Here is a 16,947-nt window from a genome sequence, read left to right as displayed (position 1 = left end):
TCAGCAGTGTTGTGGATGTGCTTGGGTGGTCGCCACACATGGCCCACCACAGTGCGTAAGTGAGAGCAAAAAAAGCCTAAGCAAATGGTCATGTTCCTACTGCCCAGCGGCAATGTACTCATTTAAACAACAAGATTCACTGACCCGGGTTAGTAATGTTGGCACCACTGCGGGCTATACACCATTGGCCTGTTACAAACATCAGCAGCTTATCATGACTCATGCTTGCCAAGGAGGTAAGGGTCCATATCTTAGAGTTTTTCTCCAGTTTTATCCTGCAAGATTTATTCCCCCTTCCTCTGGTGAATTTCTTGTTCCCTGGTGAGCTCATTACAAAAATAATTTTCTAAACTCATGAATAGTACCGGTGGATATTACTATGTAGGGCTTATAGAAAAGGCTGTTGGATTGTTTGTTTTACTCACTATTGGGACAGTTGAAAAACACACACACACACACCTAACATTGAAGTATTCATTATTAGTAGACTACAAACTAAGGGGGGTTATTCAGGGTTGGGTCATTTGTTTTCGGTATAACGTTATTTCATCCATCGGTGAAATTTCGATGGATTTTTGTCTGAGTACATCTTACCCAAAAAACTCATTGAAATATATTGTGGGGGGTTAGAAAAGTATATATAAAGGTTTGGGAGGCTTGGGGGAGGAACTCCCCAAAAAAATGAAAAAAAAATGTAAATTATTTTTTTCTGTTAAACATACTCAGAAAAAAAATACAAAATAACAGGTGTCTGTCAAGCATCTGCAAAAAACCCCCAAAAAAACGGCACTTTTCAGAGCCAACCTCAAAGGGGAAATGGGGCACACTATTTAAATTTACATTCACCACGCTCAGATTTTCGATATGTCGGCGGACATGGCGGTAGTCCGCGGACATCGAAATCACTAGCTAGGGGTTCAGTATGTTCAATCTTACATGTATTTAAAGTCAGGGATATTATGGTTAAGTTGTGCTACTAAAAACCTATGAAGTTCAGTAAAAAAACTTTGTTAAAGGGATGTTATGGTTAAGTTGCGCTACTAAAAACCTATGAAATTCAGTGAAAAAACTTTGTTAAAGGGACGTTATGGTTAAGTTTCGCTACTAAAAACCTATGAAATTCAGTGAAAAAACTTTGTTAAAGGGACGTTATGGTTCAAAGTAAAACCGAAAAACCCCTGAAATTTGGCAGTTATGGTAAGATAAGCAACCATAACTCGCGCCACTGTGCACTGCTAACACTAACACCCAGGACATCAAAGATGGGGAACATTAACTTTCCAGAAGCCCTCTTGGGGAGCACCGGAAAATAAAGCTTCTTAGGCGGGTACACCTGGCATTTGATCAGACCAAAATACTGCTTAATATCCCCAAATTCTCCGTAGATGATATGGGGATGCCCTAACGGGGTAGAGGCTTATAAAGTCATAGTAGTGTATCTTCTCACCCGGGGCTGTCTCGTGATAGAGCTTGACTGCATTAGTCCTCTCTCCAAAAAGGGCATCAAGCAGTTCTAGGGGTTCTGGTAAATTTTGCTGTTTAAGTAAAATCTTTAATTTAGGATAATTTTCCAACATTTATGACCATTCATGCTCCCAAAGTGTAATAATGTGCAGACCCAGGGTCTCAAGAAAATTATGTTTTGAAAGTGTTCTACTATATAGATGGTCATAAGTACACCCCATCAAGGTGTTATAGTCATATTTATTATAGCAATGGGGGCACCTGTGAAATAAACACCTGTTAAACCCATAGGCCTGGGGATCCCCATTCAAAGAAGCATAACCGTCTAGAAAATAGGGGTCAATCTTTTTCTCACCACCCCGCAGCGCGTGCTGTATAGGTATCTTGACCTGCTCAGATACATACATCAACCACTGGATGGAAGGTGTGGAGAAGGGTTTTTGTTTACTGTGGTACAAGTCTTGGGATACTAGGGCTATTGTTTCTGGCTTTAGATATATGTTTGTATATATTCATACACATGCTAGCCAGTGTGATAAATGTAAAGGGATCTATGTAGGTAACCCATTTTATCATCTGAGGGGTGTCGGGGTGCAGAATGTGCTCCTTTCAGGTCAGTTCGATGAGACAGTCTGTTCTCAAAGTATTTACATCTTCACAGCAGTAGGTTTTCAGCTCTCTCTTAAAATCAAAAACATGTTTGCTGGCTCTGCATACCATTTAAGAAATGCCTCCTTATCCTTATCGGCAGGCATCATGAATTCGGAACCATAACACTCAACAGGGGGAATGGGTCCCACATAATTTTGATTCTTTTCAGTGTTAAAGAAATCTGGGAAATAACTTTTGGACCCCGGGAAACTGAAAGTTTTAGGTAGTTTGCTTAATTTCATGGGTAGAAAATTAAAGCTGTCAATAAAGTAGATTTTAAGGTCTGATACCTCGAGCAGCTTGAGTTTTTCACCCTAAGTTATCAGCCACAAAAGTTGTAATATATCAACTGACGCATTCATGGCCTTCAAATTTCCAACTCTTATGCCTAGTCATTTGTTGTGCAAGAATGGGAGGCCGCTCCTTTGTGGTCAGAGCTGTCATGTTGTGGAATGCTCTCCCAATTGCCCTTCGGGCCTGTCCGATTCATACACACTTTAGGAAAACTCTACTCTTCTAGTCTCTTACATAGTGGTATCTTTGTTTCAATCATAGCGCCAGGTTGCTTCTTTTGGTGTTGGTTGCGCTGTACTCCGGTACGAAGGCTGTTACCATAACATAACAGTCAGATGTCTGGCATAAATATAGTTGGGGATGTGTATACCCGTCTCTTGCATGCACTCCATGTCAAAGACGATGCATGTATTGGTCTTGGGTGCATCTATTTGGGTGTCATAGAACACATATGTTTATCCATCGAGACAGACAACTTCCACCTCACATCGTGGGCAGATCCTGCTCTTACATTTATGGTTGACCTTTATAAAGCGAATGCAGGACCCACAATCTGTTTTAAGATGACATTGTGCTAAATCTTGAGATGCTCTCTCGATTTGTTTTTGAAGACATTCTTCAAATGTGGCAAATGTTTTGCACTTGGGACATTTAAAGCCTGTTTCACTGATCACCACGCAGCCGTCTCTCTGACACGTGTTGCAGTGGAATTGACACCTGTGAGCCACCTTGTTGCTGTATATATGACAACAACGAGGGCATACATTTTTGGCCCATTAGGAAGCCCTGAAGGTTTAAGATACCGTAATAGTGTTTATCGTGGTGTGAAATATATACAGTGTTCTTATTGGCTGTTTCACCTGCTTGGAAATATTTCCAAAGCCTGTCCTCTTTGATTCGTACTCCGCAGGAATCTTCAAATACATGCAGCTCGTTAAAATCAACCATGATATCAGAGGGTATACCCAGAACTTTGTGCACATCCAAAGCCTTTGTCTGTATGTAGCCATCTGCTACAGTTCTAACCTCCAGCAGGCCTATAATTCTCGCAGTCATACATATGTTTAAGGAATCATAGTTAAAATCCAAGAGCCAGCGTTTCTTCTTGGCCATACTGTAAAGTGTTTTTTTTAGCAGACTGTACACGCCACCCTCTCTAAAGCTGAAAACCACTGACACAAGTCTCAACGGCTCTGTTACGGCTAGCGCTGCCTTACTTTGTAACAGTTTTCCTATGTTTTCTAGAAACTCCAAAACATCTGGTCTGACGAAATGAGTGCCTGGTGAAAAGAAGACGGTTTAACGTTGTACTCTCTAAATGGATCTGTACAAAATCATTAGGCCCAACCATTTCAAGGATTTGTGAGACAAGCCTTTCAACCGACTCTGTTATCATTAATAAACCTTGTCCGGCAGATCTTAATTGATCTAAATTTACAAAGCAGAAAACCTTATAGCATTCAACACTTTTACTTTTTGGTAGATCTCTCTGGTATGTTCCCATACTCTGTAAAATAAAACATGTCCATTTCGGATGGCAGGGGTGTGCTTTGGGGCTGTGAACCTAAATCTTTCTGCGCACGCTGACTGATGAACATTTTTGCTTTTCTCAAACGTTTCAAAAATATTTTCCTCTACCTTCAGGTTCTAAGCCATTTTAAATGCCAGGCCGGTGAACCTTTTACAAGTAAATGCTGCTTTTTAACAGGGTTTAATGGTGTGATCGTATCCTCCAACACGTGCATTGGTGTCTTAGGATCGGTGCTTAAGTCTGCGTTGTCTTTATACAGCCTGCGGATGGCCCCTGATCTTAAAAACTTTAAGGGGCCGGCAAAATCAGGCCTGCCCTATATAAGGTTTTTAACAACTGTTTATTTTTTGGTGTGTGTTTTTAAGAGTCAGGGGTCTTTTATTTTCATTATTTTTTTAGGTAGGGTATACACCCTGTTTTTAGATTCCTTGGCGAACAGGACGTGTTTGGCCTTTAGAAACATGATCACGCATAGCAGCTAAAGAATTTTTAACAAGGGTGTGTCACAATCTACCGGCCTGGCGTTATAATCTAGCATTGTTACGGGGACTTAATGTTTTCCTTTTTGACTTTTTAAAGCGGGTATCCCAAATAATAGTTTAACAACACTAACCCTTTTAGAGTCTCGAGTATTTACACAGACACTCAGTGTATTAAGATGTTTAAACTTTGAGGACTTAAAGGACTGTTTATTATGGTCTGAACAATAAATGACAGTTGTACGGCGAAGCTTGCTTACACCATTGGGTCCTCGGTAAGAAAGATCATGGGATTTGGAGGCATAGCCTGATCCACAGATAACAGTGGCGTATACAAAATCTTGAGGATCTATTTTTAAGGGAGAGTCTGAAATAACTATGACCGGCACTTTTAAGGGTGAATCAGCAATTATTATAACAGGCTCAGAATATAGGGCTGCATTGGTACTCTGGTCCACACACAGGTGCTCTAGATCTTCAGAAATAGTAACATGCAGCTCAATGTTGGGTCTCGTTGGTGAGAACACATGTGGTGGTGTGATCGCTCCAGAACCGGGGGACCACAGGCGTGGGCTACCAGAGGCTCAGACTAAAAGGGTTCTGGAACTCACAACTGGAAACATGGGGTGCTGTATAATTCCACCAACGATCTGAGTCTCCAGTTTAAGGCTAACAATCACGGTGTCTAGGACAATAGTGCTATGCGTCGGTATACACGATTCAGCAGGCTGTGTTATATGTGTGTTGTGAGTTTTAACAGCTTGTTGAGCAGTATTTAAAACATGTTCAACTCCTTGAGGTCCCCGCCCATAGTTAAAAGACAACTTGCTTTTTTTAAACACATAATGTAAACTCTCGGCTTCCCCATAACCATTGCGGGTTGCGGTGTACAGATGTTGTGTAGGTGCCTCACCTGTAGTCTTTGAAAATGTCAGGGAGTAGGGTCACAGAGGTTGCTTGTGCTAGAACTTCTTCCTCCTGTGCAACACAAGACCCTAAATTGAAACAAAATAAAAAATTGTCATCTTTAGCGAGGTATTACAGAAAAAATGAAGATCAAGCAACACGCTAGTAAAAAAAAAAGTGAATGTCTAAGGCATCGCAATACCACATTCAAATATTAACAGATGTAGCTGAGAAAAAAAAGGCTGCAGACCAAGCAATACTCTACAATGAAATGAAAGGGTATGCCTATGTCGTTACAAAACCACATTTAAATATTAACAGGTGTAGCTGCGGAAAGAGGCTTTGTTTGTTAGTAGGCATACAAATGTACAATGTGTATCCCCGCAGACTATTTCCGATTTAGTGGTGACGCCATCGGCGATGCTCCTTCAGAGTGTGAATCTGAAAGAAAAAAGAAATGTTTACTCCTATAGCTTCCAACCCTGGCTCCCTACTACTTCCTTTGTTTATTACACAGACGACCAGAGTTTGGAAAAACCAGCTTCCAGAAAAAACATTCAGATTGTGCACCGTTGACCGTTAACTAGCATATCCCCAGAGACTACCATCATTACCTATTACGATGACTGATGCCTTTCTTAAAACCCTCAAAACCCCTGCAAATGTCTTGTTTTGAGCTTGGCATACGTGTTGTCATCGGGCTCTGGCTCTGAAATTTAAATCAAAATATTACTGCTGCCTATGCTCATGCAGAGTCTGTCTGCGGACTACTGCGGTGTCCACAGACTACTGTGCCACCCGTATGCTCTTCTTCCAACTACACAAAGAGCCCCATATCATCTTTTTTTCACTCCCTCACCCTTCCCAGCCCCTCTTTCCGACACCAAATGACCCAAAATGTGTTTTCCAGACATTTTCCCCACTGCGCTGTCCGTGGTCAGTTGCGGTCAGATTCAACATGGTGGACGTTTCGGAAAATGTGACGCACCTCACGGTTTTCACCATCCAATCAGCAGGTGTGTCTGCTGTCCACAGACCTCACATCGGCCACTGAGCAAATTAGAGTTCTGTCCATGGACCAAACCCAGATATCACCATTTTTTTTACCTACTTTTGCCCTGTTTTAAAGAAAGCGAATGGACTGATTCACACCAAATTTACAAAAGCACCCTTTCTGGACCAAGCCACACTCCTACCACAAATGTGTCGAAAATCCATCCAGCGGTTTGGGCTGTAGACGTGAGCAAAACATTTTTACCATTGCATCTATGGAAATTTGGGACCACTGCTACAACTTTGTCCCCTCTTGGTGAAATCCCACCAAACTTGTCAAAAGAATTTAAACAGGGCCATGTATATTTTTGGCAAAGTTTGGTAAGGATACATCCAGGGGGAGCAAAGTTATAAGCCGCCCAAAAAGTTCTCTTCCTATGAGTTGAGCAACTTAACCAAAACTGCAAGGCCGCTACCGCAGGCTCTGTAATGGCGTGAATACTCAGGTATTTGCTGTATTACTGTATTTGTATATGTTTTTCTTATCGACATTATATGTGTATGTGTTATTTCAGAAAGTAATGCAGCCCGCAATAAAATGGGCTTAGAGAAATTAATTCAGAAAATGCCATACCAGAAAGAATATTGAAAAGTATGGTTTGCAAAATTAAAACAATGACTTGTGGGTGATTAATACGCCCATTTTTGTTATGAAATTTGCTTTTTTGAAAGACTGCTTGAAATAATTGGAGATTAACAGGCCAATACATGGAATAATTGTGCGCCGAAATCAGTGGCGCAAGCGAGACAAATCCAGCGCACGCGTGCAAATCGCACGCAAGCGATTCATGGAAGTCTGTGCACATGTTCTTTCAGGGAGCTGCGCTGAAAACTGTGCACACAGGCGCACACGTCACTGCGACATCCTGAACGCCGTGCGCTACGCACACAGCGAAAGCACACAACGTGTAGCGCACACACCAAAAAGGGGGCAGAACATGCAGAATGGGGAACAACGCGTGAAAATGAGGGCGTTACTGGGGAAGTACTGCTGGGAAATACATGGAATGCCCACACGCTCGATAAGAACACGTATTCATGGAATCGAATAGGGGAAACCCGCGCACACCAAAAGACACGCACAGATGTAAACACGTCCGCCACACGAAGGTAGGCGGAAGTGTCTCTGCGCAGTATAAAAGTGCGTGCAAACAACAAACACGTATATACAGCTACGATTAATGTCCCATTTCTCTCAGCAGTGATCGTGGGACACTGCAGGAGGAGAATAGCCAGGCCTTGCATTTTTTTGCCCAGGACCACCCTTTTTGGGATGCCTGATGAGGAGGACTATGGCAGGTATAGGTTTCCACCTCATATCATCCTAGACCTGGTCACTAAGTGGGTGGATGAGCTCACATCCCCCACCTTGTGCTCCCAAGCACTGAGCCCCTTGGAAAAGTTGCTCAATGTCCTGCATTTTTTGGCCACTGGGTCATTTCAGCAGACAACTGCCATAGTTGGGGGTGTCTCACAGGCCACACAGTCACGTTGCCTAGACCAGGTGTTGGCAATCATGACTGCGCGCCCCTCAGTCTGCAGGCATATATATATGCACAGAACACCCGCAGAAAGGCAGGCCATGGTCCAGGACTTTTACAGGGTGGCACACTTCCCCAAAGTGCTTGCTGCCATAGATTACACCCATGTGGCCCTACGTCCACCTAGGGCCACTGAGAACATCTACCGCAACCGCAAGCAGTGACATTCCATCAACATACAGGTTGTATCCGATGCCCGTGGAATCATCACCTCTGTCTATGCAAACTATCCTGGGTCTACCCATGACAATTTCATATACAGAATGTCAGCCCTGAGCCGGGGCCTGGAAGCTGGGAAGGGCGACACATGGCTCATTGGTGAGTACAAATGTCTGTGGCACATGCATGCATGTCACACACAGACAAATACACAAACCCAACATTCATCACCTCGCCAGGGGACAGTGCCTACCCTCTGAGCACCCACATGAGGACACCAATACGGAACCCCACCGCACCACTCCAGGTAAGATACAACTCAGCCCATATTGCAACCGGGGCATAGTGGAGCACACATTCGGAGCGCTCAACTCACGCTTTCGCTCGCTTAAACGCTCTGGCGGGAAACTACTATATGCACCGCCAGTAGTGTGCAGGATCATTGTGGCAGAATGTGTCCTACACAATGTTGCAACATGGCGGTGCGTACCGGTGGACATGGTGGTGCCCCCACACCCCCGACCACAGGCACAGGTGCTGCTCATGGGAGGGGAAAGGGCGTGTGGCGAGGCAGCACGGACTCAGCTTGTGGCCACATTTTTTACCTAAAAGGCCTGGCACATACCAACTGACAATCGATGATGACAAAGAGACAGTCAACTGTCACAACCTTACCACCCTGAGAATGTTTCCACGGAAGTGCTACATTGTGTTCATCCCTGGCTACTTAAACATAACCAATCCGGTGTGACCAAAAGGAACACATGCAAGGTGCATATCACACCACCCCCTGCAAAACAGGCCATGAAAATCACTGGTATGTCACCCAAACCCTCCCAACCCCCATCACCCTCATCGGCCACACCATGACATGGCATGCAACAGCAAAAGAGCAAACCAAAAGCACAACACATGACAAAACAAATTAGATACAAAGGAAAGAGGCCTGAGACAATCACGCATGATATGGAATCAGATGAAATGACGGACCAACAACTTCCCACACATTCAAAGTCATACACAAATGCATGTCACCAGCGGTACCATCAACAAAAGACAGAATGCCTGTTGGCATGCACATTGGCCAATCCAAATCCGCAAATCCCAAAACTGTGTGCTGTGTGTGTCCCCTGCAACACACCGCTCAGCACACAGCACAGTGAGTGGCCATTGTGTTGGGGATACAGCATCATATAAAAAGGACAAGCAACAAATATTACCCAGTGATGCATGCACACGATCCCAAAATGGTAAGTGATCATGCGCTGCAGGGACACAGCATGGCAGAGAATGCAATCTGTGTGCTCGTGTGGGCATGGATGGGTGGTTGTATGTGTGGTGGTGAATTGTGTAAGTGTGCGTGTCAGTAGAGACATGCACTCAATATATGCATGTGAAATGAAGTGACCCTCAGTGTCCTGTACACATCACATGTGAACATTGCCCATGTGGACACCCCAGTGTGTCAAACCACACCAATCCCCGACACCTGAAAAGTAAACCCAACACAGGAACAGCCATTGACCAGCAGAACACATCATGTACATAGTACCCCACATTGACAATGTCAGAGAATGCCCAATCACTGTAGCCCAAGCGTACTGTCCAACAACAAAAGCCCCTCCCTCATTTCCTCATCACCTTGACTTTCAGAAGAACTGTCTCTGACGTCCGTCGCCTCCTTCCTTCGAGTGTAAATAGGGTCTAGCCCCCTCAGAGGCCACTTTGACCGGTATAAATACCAAATCGCAGAGAACTCGAGGGAGCCAAACCCCCAAACCAGGGAAAAAGCCTCTAGGCATCAAAAAACCCAGGAAGAGTCTCCAGTAGATGACTTGAAGTCATAGAATATGGCCAAGTACATGTCCAAGCTGAATGATAGAATAATTTCCAAGGTTGCACAGTTGTACAATGGTTCAACAAGATGGGTAGGAATTTGAGTACACAATAATCAATGAGGATGCCACAACTGATGGGTAGAGCTGAAACCTGAGTCGAAAATAACCAAGGAGGCTGGCACAACTGGATGGTTGAGCTGAAACCCAATCAATCCTTGATAGCGTGAACGAAAAAAGGGCGAGACAGCACAAGTCTGGAAAGGCACACTGAATGCGAGATAGCCAGAAACAGCTGACAATAAGTTAATAGTCAGAACAGTTGAAAAGCATTGGTAAAAGGCCAAAGTCAACATAAAGGTATGGATGTAATAGATGAAAGAGAGGAGGAGCAAGAGAGAGAGAGAGATGCTGTGGTACAGAAGTGTACCGAGGCAAACTGAGGCAACGTAAGAGTACGTGAAAATAAGTGCCCAAAAGACGGGCGGACAGATCTGCATCAAGGACAGTAGCAGGAAGAAAAACAGGGACTAAAGTCACCAGAGTGTGAAAAACGAGTAAAAGAGATGTAGTCCAGTAGGAAAACTGTGCAGTCACGCAGCAGCGAAGTCCAAGAGGGAAGACAGATACAACATGCCGTCCAAACGGAACGGAGTGAAGCAGTAGTCTAGGCGGACATCTCAGGTGAGGACTGGACCGTGAGTTGTGCTTCTTGGGTCACATTCCTAATGCTTCCTCCTTTGCCACAATCCCCATGGGCTGAACTTCACATACCAATTTGACATTGTCACCACCTGGCCCCCTTCCACCATCAGTGTGACTTTGACAGCTAAAGGGTGCAGGCTACCGTCTACAGCATGAAGTGCATCACGTATACAGGCAAGAAATGAAAAAAACATCACAATCAACTTCAATAAATGCACAGTTCAAAAATGTACTTACCAGCATTGATTGCAGACATGCCGTGGAGTAAACATCCATAATCCCCACTAGGAGAGTAAACACAAGTAGTACAGCAGCAGACTGGCCACAGATATGACAAAATTCCAATGCCCTTGTATACATTGCTGTCACACCGAATCATCCTTGCAGGCCCATGGAAAGGGGAAGCAGGAGTGGCATCTGTGTCTGGACCCCAAGCCACGAACACATACACAAGACATGCTTGAATGAGCCGAGCTGGAACAGACAGTGGATGCTTTCAAAAGCCACAAAGCACCACACCGTCACATGAATGCTCAATAGACAAACAATGACCCGGGGAGGGTTCGGGGGGTGCTCCCAAGAGGGGGAAGGTACAGGGTGCACCTCAACACCCACATGCAATGATGTTGAGATAAAAAAAACTCCATGTGCTCAACGCCTGCACGGCCCGACCTGTGTAGGAGATAAGTCGTTGTCCTGCTCACCCTCTGGATGGAAATCAGAAGGTGGACATGGCACAGTTCAGTTCCCTGACCACGCCTATGAGCAGCTTGCCCCTCAACGGCAGCAAGCCTGCGGGTCTGGTAAGATCAGTCCTGTGTGACGATGGCACATAGGTCAGCATGCAGCACCTCATGTGATAAGTGTGTTTCCTCTTGCAAGGTAGCATGTGTAACACAGAGTTCTGCCTGCATGGCCCCGCATTACATCTGGAGCACCTTCCGGCATGCACGTAGCTCAGCCGAGATGGTATTCTCAAGCTGCTCCAACATCTCCTCTGACTGCTGCCTCTGGGACATGTTGAGAACACCCAGAGTAGATCTGAGGGATTCATGGTCATCCCTCAGGGCCTCCATGTGTGCCTCTGCGTGAGCAGCAAGTGCTTGACGCAGAGACACCATTTCAGCCTGACTTGCCTTGTCTGAGGCTGCCATGCCCAGCCTGAGTGAGCGGCCCGTGGACTGCACTGCCTGCTGCTGGAGCTCCACCTGCCTAGCAGGCGGGAGAACGGATTGGGCCACACGTTCCATGCTTTGAGCGATCTTATCAATAGCTGCCCCCTGTTGCTCTGAAATGGCATACATGGATTGCTCCCACTCAGTATACCCCGGTGGCACACGGCCACCGCGTTGCCGGACATGACACCCGCGGGGGCCAAGGAGCCGTGGTCTTCGCTGGATTGGCTGTGTGTGGTGCATGTGTGGTGATGAGGACAGTCCCTGTCTGCTCTACATGTCCAGCATGCAGCACAACAGGCACGCATTAGTGAAGCATTGCATAACTTGCACATGAGAACCATGTACACATAGCATGTAGTGGCAGTCAAGCACAACACATCACACAAGCAAACCACACATGGGCTGGACAAACACGCAACAACACTCACAGGACGGCCGATCATAATCCAGCATCTCTCCCACTCCTTTGACCAATTGTGCCAGGATGAACTCCGCAGCGATCAACTCGTGCGGAGTGAGTTCTTCCTCCTCAGGTGCTGGCACACTGCCAGTCACCATAGTCATGGCATAATTGGATGCACGCTTTAGCTTAGCACAGCGTCGGAGGTCATCCCAATGCTTTTTGCAGTCCTGAGCTGTGCGCACCTCATGTCCGAATGCACTAACACCCTCTGCAGCATGCTTCCAGTGGTCCAAATGCTGGGCAGGCGTAGTGTGACAATTTGGGTCCACTAGCATATCACGTTTGTGTTCCGACACGTAGTCCACAAGGAAGTCCAGTTCCTGCTTGCCGAAAGGCTTCTTCCTCGACGTGCTGGAGGCCGGAGCTGTGTCTGGGGTCCCAGCCTCTTGTGCAAGAGCAACCTTCCTCCTCTTGGACAGTGATCCAGACCCTGACTGGCAAATGCCGCCCTGATCAGTAGGGGCAGTGGCGCTGGTGGACTGGATCAAGGGAGTGGCAGGTGGAACTAGACAGAATCCCTGACTTGCTTCAGTGGCTGCTAGGTGATCTTGACTGGACCCAGCGCAGCAACAGACGCTGTGCCAAGGTCTTTGACAGAGACTGTCCTGGCTGGCAGACTCACAGACTCTGCCCATGCAGTTGCCAACACTCTGCTGCTCGGGGCAGCAGATGACAACACTGCCCCAGGGACATGTGTTTCAAGTCAGAGCAGCACTGCGCGCACTTTGCTTGTGCTTCCTGACCACCTGGAATTCTGTCTGGGAATCCTCAGGTGCCAACGCATCATGCACTGGCTGACCCTAAGGCTGGGTGGTGGTCGCCACAGCTGCACCTGCAGCTACCACTACCGTTGGGACTATCTGCAAAAAAAAATATGACCTCAAAAACGGGTAAGCGATACACAGGGGGACCAGCAGTGGCAAAAATAGCGTGCGTGACTCACCGTCTGACTAGCGGGGAAAGAAAAACATGCGTAGGCAAGACCCCCGGCAAAAGAAGAGGTACGTGCTCGATCCGCTGTAAAGTGATGGCGCGTGAAACAACAAGAAGTAGCAACACACGCGTCGGTCTCCGTGAAAAGCACGTACATCGAACGGCTGGGCCACGCTCACCTTTAACACGTGCCGAGGGAAACACCCACGCGCATCATGTCACTTACGCACTCAGGCCCTTTCCTCGAATTATACGCATTCACACGCGGACGTGCTGTTTTTGCACATGCGGATTCACTATGCACCCGTGCCGAGGGAAACGCCCCCGCGCATCTTGTCACTTACGCGCTTACGCGCTAAGGCCCTTTCCTCGAATTGCTTGCTGACATGCTGTTTTTTTACATGCAGATTCACTCTGCATCAAGCTGGCCATGCGTTAACACACAGAAGACCACGCTCCTGCCCAAAAGGACATTTTCCTGCCCCCCAGAGCCCCGAGCCACCTCCCACAGGTCACCTGCCCTGCTATTTGTTGCCTGCACATCAGCCATCTGCAGGGGTCCAGTTGCTGCGACCACCCCTGCTGGAACAGAAGACTCTCGACTGCTGTTCCATCGCTCCACAGCCCATCACCAGGACCCAGTTGCCCACCCACACCTGCCTCGGGGGTTGCCATGTCGGGCCAAACTCCATCTGGGACCAGTGGCAACCCCCCAGCAGAGAGGCAGAGGGCTGCCAGCTTCACTGCAGGAGAGATTGGCATCCTGGTGGAGCAAGTCCTGGTGCATTATGATGCCCTCTTAGGAGGACCACGCGCCGACAAGGATGGACGGAAGAGGATCTGGTTGGACATTGTGGGTGCCATCAACGTGGAGTGTGTAGCAACCCGCGACCTGCAACACGTCCATAAGCGCTGGGAGGACTTCAGGTCCAGGACCCTCAGGAAGGCCCAGCGCCTCTTGGACCCAGCAGATGCAGTGGGGTGCTGGGTCCGCCTTACCACCGACCAGATGAGGGTCCTGGAATGCTTTCGCTCTGGGGCTTCACCTCCAGGTCCTCAAGAGGCAGACCCGTCTGGAGTCGAGCGGTAAGTGTCCATGCGTACTCATTGGACACAGTGCATGTTGAGGTGTGCCAGGAGTGTGCAGCTTGGACATATGTCTGACATGGCCCATGTATGGATGTGTATGTGCAAAGACATGACCGTGCTGCATGTGTGTCCAGTTATGTGTGATGCACATCAATGGTGTATGTGTTCCAAAGCATGATGCACAACTGCATGTGGAGATGCACACATGTTAGCATTTCTGTGTATGTACTATGGCATGGTTGGGGTGTGACACATGGATGCTGGTTCCACCTTCATGTACGTGCACGGCGTAAATGTGCGTGTGTGTGTTTGACATGTGTGCGACTGTGATACGCCATGGATACATGTGACCCGGACATGTGGGTACCTGTGTCACTGCCGCCGGCGTCTGGCGTTTGTGGCGAAGGTGGAAACAAGGACGCCATTAAAATGTTCCATTACGTTCCTCCTCACCTACCAGACTCGGTCTAGTTGTTTTCAAGATGGCCGCCGCCGTTTGTATAACTCACTCGGCTGCCGGCGGCTCGGCGCGTTGCAACTGTGTTCATTCCTCTCCCTGTTGCTTGCGCTAGTATTCCATCTGATAGTCTGCCTTGCTATCACGCCTTCCCTACTCTTCCTGTTTCTTCTCCTCCTCCCGGTCCCTATGGGCCCCCCCCCCCTTCTTTGGATCCTGTGTGCCTTCTCCTGTGTTTTGTTCCCGTGCTGATTTTCTGCTGAGATTTCTTCGCTCTAGGATTCTCTGTCTCCCGGATATTCCGTTTACTCTTGTCTTCCACCCCGAGGGGTACCCACCTGTAATCCGCCCTATTCATTTCCCTTGATTTACGGAATCACGCCGACCTTACTATTTCCTGGATTTTCGGCGAAGGACCATTCAACCTACTACAGTGCCGACGACTTCCACAACCTTCACGACTATATATGATCTAGGGGTTTTTTGCCGTTCCAGTGGCTTTTTCCCCTCTGGCTGTCGCGGAGGGGAGTCACCGTGGGTTTTCTCTGTCTGGGAGTCACGGTGGCTTCTTTCCGAGGTAGACCATATCTTCTAAAAAAAAAGAAGAAGCCGTACATTGGACTTACCCGCCGGAAGAAACTGGACTATTCAGGTGAGGAGGAAGAGATTGGGGAGGGTTATCAATCGAGTGAAGACGAAGATATAGCTGATCACCTAGCAAGTCCCGTAGCCCATAGAGCCAGTCCTGATAGTTTGCAACGCCCGAAAGAAGACATGGCTACGCCACAACAACTGCAAGAGCTGGTGACAGCTGTCCAAACCCTCAACGTAGAAGTCCAAACACTAAAAGCTGACAACGTGGCGCTCCAACAAAGAGTAGCTGCAAGAGAACAACAAACAACTGATTTACCCCCACTACCCCTGGTGTCAGGTAAATTCGACGGCTCGGAAAGAAAGGTTAAGGAATTCCTGGAAGCCTGTACTATTCATTTTACCTTCCGCAGAAATGCCTTTTCCACAGATCATTCCAAGGTGGGTTTCATGATCACGCACATGACGGGAAACGCCTTGGCATGGGCTACTCCATTGGTATCCCTATCAGACCCAGTGTTGCAGGACTATGCGGCCTTTAAGGAACTACTGCGACACACCTTTTTGCGAACCGAAAGCTCAAACGTGGCTAGCGAAGACTTGCTGGATGTGCGTCAAGGGAGTACCGACTTACTATCCTATATCTCCACTTTCAAGAAACTCGCTGCAGAGGCAGGTTGGCAAGAGCAGGCCCAGTATGCCATATTCCGCCGGGGCTTGCGAGAAGATCTCAAGGATGAGCTTGCCCGGATCCCGCGCCCAGAAACCTTTTTAGATCTTCAAACTGCAGTTCTAAGAATAGATTTCCGCCTGACGGAACGAAGAAACGAAAGGAAAAAGGTTCGAGGTCCACATTCTTTCTTGGATATACCCCCCACCTCCTCCTCACATGGATCGCGTCCCGCCAGAGATGAACCCATGCAGGTCGGAAGCACCAGATCTCCATTGACTGCCGAAGAAAAGAAGAGGAGACGTGAAGGGAACCTTTGTTTATATTGTGGAGCCGCCAACCATCTGTTGAGAGACTGTCCCGATGTGCCCCCAAGGAGATCGGGAAACGACCGCCCTCGATAATCAGTGGAACAGACTATCGAGGGGCTACACCTTGTTCCTACACTACACTTTCTGTGGCCTCATCTCAGATGAGCGAAGATGTGCATCTCATGGTGATTGCCATAAAACTCCGCTTCCGGAAGAGAGAGGTAGAGACGCAGGCTCTACTGGATTGTGGGGCGGCTGGAAACTTCCTTGACACCTTTTGGGCTGATAAGGTGGGTCTGCTAAGGATTGAAAAAAAGGAGGACCAAAAGGTTGAAGGAGTGGACGGTACACCCCTATGTTCAGGACTCATTACTCACACCACCGAGGAGATTCAGGTGTCCATTCACCAGCATTCTGAAATCATAAAGTTCGACATTATACGGGCGGCCCACTTCCCTGTCATCTTAGGAATTGGGTGGCTCAGGAAACACAACCCAACGGTGGATTGGTCTAAGAATCTACTAAGTTTCCATTCCGCTTTTTGCCTACGAGAATGTCTTCCAGAACCAACATTCGCAACGGTTAAGACCATGTCTGCTGTTGAAAGCAGTTCCATCCATTGCATACCGGAATGTCT

The 16,947-nt window shown here is 47.3% G+C and overlaps 1 long non-coding RNA gene across 1 annotated transcript in view; it reads right to left on the bottom strand.

The window, feature by feature from the left end:
- LOC138498695 (uncharacterized) overlaps positions 1-16,947 on the bottom strand; it is a 198,264-nt gene that overhangs the window by 34,133 nt on the left and 147,184 nt on the right. Inside the window, exon 2 of the long non-coding RNA XR_011278840.1 lies at positions 5,333-5,414. This is a non-coding gene — a long non-coding RNA (uncharacterized lncRNA). The remainder of the gene's footprint in view (positions 1-5,332; positions 5,415-16,947) is intronic.

Source organism: Ambystoma mexicanum, chromosome 5q (genome assembly GCF_040938575.1).
Source record: "Ambystoma mexicanum isolate Mex_15411 chromosome 5q, UKY_AmexF1_1, whole genome shotgun sequence".
NCBI lineage: Eukaryota > Metazoa > Chordata > Amphibia > Caudata > Ambystomatidae > Ambystoma > Ambystoma mexicanum.
Note: the sequence above shows the minus strand (reverse complement) of the source record. Positions and strands in the feature narration are given on the sequence as shown.